At 47.6% G+C, this 6,497-nt stretch overlaps 1 protein-coding gene across 2 annotated transcripts in view; it reads left to right on the top strand.

Annotated features, from left to right (window-relative positions):
* Positions 1-1,994: 1,994 nt before the first annotated feature.
* LOC130913785 (NACHT, LRR and PYD domains-containing protein 12-like) overlaps positions 1,995-6,497 on the top strand; it is a 111,504-nt gene continuing 107,001 nt past the window's right edge. For both annotated transcript variants that reach the window (XM_057834545.1, XM_057833041.1), the window contains exon 1: positions 1,995-2,017. The gene's annotated coding sequence lies outside the window, so the exon portion shown is untranslated. The remainder of the gene's footprint in view (positions 2,018-6,497) is intronic.

Raw genomic sequence — 6,497 nt, 5'->3', positions numbered from 1 at the left:
ACCCCTTGTCTGCGTATATAATGACCCAGTTTCTTGTCACTCCTTGTTGCGTCATTGTCAATGTACTGGTCCACATTCATGCCTGCGTTCCCCCCCAGTTCCTCGTGTTACTCGCCCTGCTTTGAAAGTTAAGTTTTGTTTGAACCTTGCCTTTTGATCCCTAGTCCTTTTGTTTGTACTTTGTGCTTTTGTTAGTTATAATTAAAACCATTTTTTGGAGTTCTCTGCCACCTGCCTTGAATTATTGTTTCACTGCATTTGGGTCCACACGACCTGCCTGCCCGCGCATTCCCTGACACTCTCCCACTTGAAAATATTAGAGAAGCCTGTAATTGTCAACGTCAATTGTCATGGTTGGGTAAACCTCAACCATGAGAGACAGAATGAGGAAAAAAACCCAGAAAATCACATTGTTTGATTTTTAAAGAATTGATTTGTAAATCATGGTGGAAAAGAAGTATTTGGTCAACACCAAAAGTTCATCTCAATGCTTGGTTATGTACCCTTTGTTGGCAATAACTGAGGCCAAACGTTTTCTGTAAGTCTTCACAAGATTTTCACACACTGTTGCTGGTATTTTGGCCCATTCCTCCATGCAAATCTCTGGAGCAGTGATCTTTTGGGCTGTCGTTGGGCAACACGGACTTTCAACGCCCTCCTCACCCCGTGGTGTCAAAATGATTACAAGAACGGGGAGCAAAAATCCCAGAACCACACGGGGTACCTAGTGAATGACCTACAGAGAGCTGGGACCACCGTAACAAAGGCTACTATCAGTAAGACAATGCGCCGCCAGGGATTCAAATCCTGCACTGCCAGATGTGTCCCCCTGCTGAAGAAAGTACACGTCCAGGCCCGTCTGCGGTTCGCTAGAGAGCATTTGGATGATCCAGAAGAGGACTGGGAGAATGTGTTATGGTCAGAAAAAAACAAAATAGAACTTTTTGGTCGAAACACAGGTTCTCTTGTTTGGAGAAAAAAGAATACTGAATTGCTCCATACCCACCTTGAAGCATGGGGGTAGAAAATAATGCTTTGGGGCTGTTTTTCTGCAAAGGGACCAGGACGACTGATCTGTGTCAAGGAAAGAATGAATGGGGCCATGTATGGAGAAATTTTGAGAGAAAATCTCCTTCCATCAGCAAGGGCATTGAAGATGAGACGTGGCTGGGTCTTTCAGCATGACAATGATCCCAAACACACAGCCAGGGCAACAAAGGAGTGGCTTCGTAAGAAGCATTTCAAATTCCTGGAGTGGCCTAGCCAGTCTCCAGGTCTCAACCCCATAGAAAATCTGCGGAGGGAGTTGAAAATCCATGTTGCCCAACGACAGTCCCAAAACATCACTTCTCTAGAGGGGATCTGCATAGAGGAATGGGCCAAAATACCAGCAACAGTGCGTGAAAAGCTTGTGAAGAGTTACAGAAAACATTTGGCCTCCGTTATTGCCAACAAAGGGTACATAATCAAGTATTGAGATGAACTTTTAGTATTGACCAAATACTTCTTTTCCACAATGATTTGCAAATTAATTCTACAGAAATCAAATCATGTTTCCCCCCCCCCCACATTCTGTCTCTCAGGGTTGAGGTTTACCCATGTTGACAATTACAGGCCTCACCAATATTTTCAAGTGGGAGAACTTGCACAATTAGTGGTTGACTAAATACTTATTTGCCCCACCATATACCGTCCTGCTCCATCTGTGTCTTGTTCCAGTAGCCTACTTGACATCAGGTTGTCCTGGTCCCCCAACAGCTGACGCGAACCTTGTTAACCTTTGTTACTTTCATTTTTGTTGAAAACAACAATGCTTTGAAGTTTTTCTCCCGCCCCCAGTCTTTAAAAATAGACCAACTGGGCACAAAACCGCCCAATCTGGAAACACTGGTGGCAATAATGCACACACAGGTGTTGTGGGTGTCACCGAAGGTCACACCCAGTGTGCCCTGTCTCGGAGGACCGGACAGTCAAGTAATCACTCAGACGGGAGGCGACGAGGCGACAACAAGGCCACGTAAGTTTTCTCTTATACTGAAAAGGAAAACACGAACAAAAAAAGGAGTCACAAATTTGTTTGCTTTAAAGTTGTTTTTTTTAAATAATTTGCTCCTTTGGTACATTAGCCTATTGTTTCATTTATCGCGCTGCATTTCTATCATGTGCGTAACGGGAAACACAAAAATATCTTTAAAGCCAGGGGCAGTGGCGCCTCCAGAAATTTTTCATAGGGGTGGCCAGATGGGGCCACTTAAAATCTTGGGGTGGCACACCAAAACTTAAAGCCATAATTTCAGGTTTTCGTTATATTATTGCAGTAAAAAGGTCAGGGGAAATCTATCAGAAAGACTTAAGGACACGGCTACTGATATACTTTGGTGTATTGTGTAATACTTGATGTTACTAATGATTTAATGTGCATAGTCCATAACTGTCCAGTCAACATTTTGACTTCCACAACAATTCTGTTTAATTGTGTTATGTATATATTAGGCAAAAGGTCTACATTTAACAAAACAAAATAATTACTGGGGAAAAGCAGGTGCTGGCAGATTTGCATTTGGGATGAAATGCATAACTAATGCTACAACAATCTAATGATATACTGGCAAGCGGGGTGGCCAGGGGTGGCCACGGCCAGGGGTGGCCACCCCCTGGGGGCGCCACTGGCCAGGGGTCCCCAAACTTTTTCCTGTGAGGGCCATATAACTTTTCCCTTCTCTGATGAGGGGCCGGGGTCAGTTTGTAACTGAAAAAGTGTGACGATTGCAGCAGTGCCTAAATGTAAAAAATTTTTGTTTTTCAGAAAGCCACAATCAAATAACCCTTTCTGGATTCTTCACGGAACAAAAGTAAATAAAATTAAAATAATAATATATAATAGTAATAAATAATAATAACACTATTAATTAAATAGATAATAACCAAATAACCCTTTCTGAGTTCTTCAAAGAAAAAGGCCAGGAAATAAATAACACTATTGAGAAAAAAAAAAAAATAATAATTCAAAACGCTCTCTGGTATTGTTCAGGGGGCCGGACGAAATGTGGAGGCGAGCCGTATCCGTAGTTTGGGGACCCCTGTTTTAAGCCATACAGTACATTTTGTGTCCGAAACAAAAATGTCTTTTGGCTTGAAATACCCGATTACATTTTGCGTAAGACGGAATTTTCGACGCCCGTTTACTGGCATTGGAGCTTTTCTCCTTTTTTTAGAAAGACATGGGTGCAGAAGCAGGTTAGGCAACTTCTTGTGGTATGTAGAAGTGGCAACTCGCCTCAATGACACTTGGAATGCATTTCCTTGTTGCCAGCTATTATTTGATTGTTTGAAATCTTGCCTCTTTGAAAAAGAAAATTAGACCGAATCTGGTTTATTATGTCTTTAACTATACTGTCAGGTATTTTCAACATCAAAACATGTGATTTAGTGTCACAATATAGCTAACAATATAGCTAACAAAGCAACAAGGGAGTTCCGACATGAATGAAAAAGATCGATCTGATTTCCAGGCTTTGCGTCGCGTCACTCAAACGGTTTACTACAGGGGGTAGAGGGGTGTCCAAACTTTTTGCAAAGGGTGCCAGATTTGATGTGGTAAAAATGTGGGGGGCCGACTTTGGCTGACGTCCTTTACGTAGAACAATATATTGAAGCAAATTTTAGCAAGCCATTCTGTGTTTATTAGTTTTTTAATTAATAATTTCAATCTCGCAATTAGCCTTTGTGACGTTTTCTTTTGACTCTCAGGCTCTTGCAAAATCATGCTGCTGTAAAATTAAACTACTTTCAAGTTGCTTCAATTTCTCGCAACGTATCTTCCCTGTAATCTTGTTGTACATGTCAGCGTGTTTTGTTTGTTAATATCGCCTCAAATTGAACTCTTTAAAAACAGCGATGGTCTCTTTGCAAATGAGGCAGACACAGTTGTTGGCTATTTTAGTGACGAAATAAACCAATTTCCACCTATCCTTGAAGCGTTGGCCGTCGCAGTCAACTTTCATTTTTTGTTGATTTTAGAAAATTGGGAGTAAAGGGTCACATGGGGTAATGTTGCTTAGAGTGCTGCTGCTTTTTAGTGGGTAAATGAGGAGCAGCATTTAGTGTGAAAGCTACTTTGGACATGTCTGGTTTACGAGCTCAAGTTACAACAAGGTGTCGTCCGTAGATACCCGAACGACGGTCATCTCGCTCACGCGTTTACAAGGTATGTTAGGGTTCGTGGATGGGAGAGGATCCCAAAGCAGACAACGGGACCGATAGGCTGTGGAAAACCAAATGTTTTGTTTATTGTTTGAGCGTTGCTGGCGAGATCCAGACCGACGAGAGGCAGGCAAAGCTCGGGGAGGAATCAGGCGTGGAGATCCGACAAGGGGCGTGCGTAAACAGGTCCTGGGACAAAAGCAAAAAATCGTGAGCCGAGAGAGAAGACAAAAATGCAAGTAAGGCGGGATACAACTGACAGCAGGACTAGACGAGTTGATCTGGCGACGTGATGGTGCGTCCGCTGGTCTTTTATAGCTGGCTGATTGTAACTGCTCACAGCTGCGGCCGCTCCACCCGTCTGACGTGTAATTAGGAAGGAGGGGCAGAGGCCCTAACAGGACCCCCCCTCCCACGGGCGCCACCTGGCGACCGATGGAGAGAATCGGGATGGGCGCGGTGGAAATCCCGGATGAGGGCCCGAGACAGCACCCATCGGGATGGGACCCAAGAACGCTCCTCAGGACCATAGCCCTCCCAGTCCACGAGGTACTGAAGCCCCCTGCCGCGTCGGCGGACGTCCAACAGACGCCTCACTCGGTACGCAGGGCCCCCATCGACTGACAGAGGTGGAGGAGGGGGCGGAACAGGGGGGGACAAGGGACACGAGGAAACAGGTTTGACCTGGGAGACGTGGAATGTGGGATGGATGCGGAAATGCCGAGGGAGCTTGAGGCGTACAGCCGCGGGGTTCACCACCTTGATAATCTCATATGGGCCCACAAACCGGGGGGTGAGCTTAGCGGTACCCGACTTCACCGGCAGAGACTTTGACGCGAGCCAGACCTTCTGGCCCACGGTGTAGACCGGAGCTGGCGTGCGGCGGCGGTTGGACTGGGTGCAGGACTCTTGTGAGGCCCGTAGAAGCGCAGTGCGAGCCTGGTTCCAGACCTGGGAGCACCTGTCGACGTGAGCCTGGACTGAGGGCACGGCGATGTCCTGTTCCTGTGTGGGGAATAACGGGGGCTGGTAGCCAAGGGAGCAGAGGAACGGGGACATACCGGATGAGGAGTTCGGAAGGGAGTTGTGAGCGTACTCGATCCATGGCAATTGGTCGCTCCAGGAGGCAGGATCGGCTTGCGTGGTGCATCGGAGGGCAGCTTCTAGTTGTTGGTTGGTGCGCTCACACTGTCCATTCGTTTGTGGGTGATAGCCGGATGAAAGACTCACCTCAATGCCCAATGCTGAGCAAAAAGCCTTCCACACTTGGGAGGTGAATTGCGGTCCCCGGTCTGACACTATATCCGCTGGAATGCCATGCAGACGGAGGACGTTTTGTGTGAGGAGGTCAGCAGTCTCAGAGGCGGTAGGAAGCTTACGGAGAGGAATGAAGTGGGCTGCCTTGGAAAATCTATCCACCACTGTGAGGATTACCGTGTTGCCTTTGGACGGAGGGAGACCGGTTACAAAGTCCAGGGCGATATGCGACCAAGGGCGACTCGGGATGGGTAATGGCCGTAGGAGTCCAGCGCTGGGTCGGGTAGTCGTCTTGCTACGTGCGCAGACCGTGCATGCAAGGACAAACGATCGGGTGTCAGTCGCCAGGGTGGGCCACCAAAACCGCTGGCGTAGCACCGCCAGTGTTCTCCTAATGCCAGGATGACAAAACAAGCGCGATGAATGCGCCCAGTCCAGTACCTGGGGGCGAAGGTCTGGAGGCACAAAAAGGTTGGACTGGTCCCCCTCACGAGGGTCTGGGTGCGCTCTGTGCGCTTCTTTAACCTTAGCCTCGATTTCCCACTCCACCGAGGCGAGGAAGCAGGTTGGCGGGAGGATAGTCGGCGGTTCTTCTTGGGACTGGCTCTTTTGGAATTGCCGGGACAGGGCGTCTGGTTTTGTGTTCTTGGAACCTGGAATATAGGACAAGGTGAAATTGAACCGGGAAAAATACAAAGCCCACCGTGCTTGACGCGGGTTGAGGCGTTTAGCAGATTTTAGGTATTCTAGGTTTTTATGATCTGTGAGTACGACAAACGGTAACGATGCTCCCTCCAGGTGATGGCGCCACTCCTCCAGGGCCAGCTTCACAGCAAGGAGTTCCCGATCGCCGATGGTGTAGTTACGTTCGGCGGGGGACAGCCGACGGGAGAAAAAGGCGCAAGGATGCACCTTGCCGTCGGCTCCGCGCTGGGACAACACAGCACCCACTCCTACCTCAGAGGCGTCCACTTCCACGATGAATTGAAGCACTGGGTCAGGGTTGGCTAACACAGGAGTTGAGGAGAAACGGGTCT

This window comes from Corythoichthys intestinalis, chromosome 1 (genome assembly GCF_030265065.1).
Source record: "Corythoichthys intestinalis isolate RoL2023-P3 chromosome 1, ASM3026506v1, whole genome shotgun sequence".
Taxonomy (NCBI): Eukaryota; Metazoa; Chordata; class Actinopteri; order Syngnathiformes; family Syngnathidae; genus Corythoichthys; species Corythoichthys intestinalis.
The sequence above is the reverse complement of the archived record's forward strand: the minus strand, read 5'-3'. Positions and strand labels throughout refer to the sequence as shown.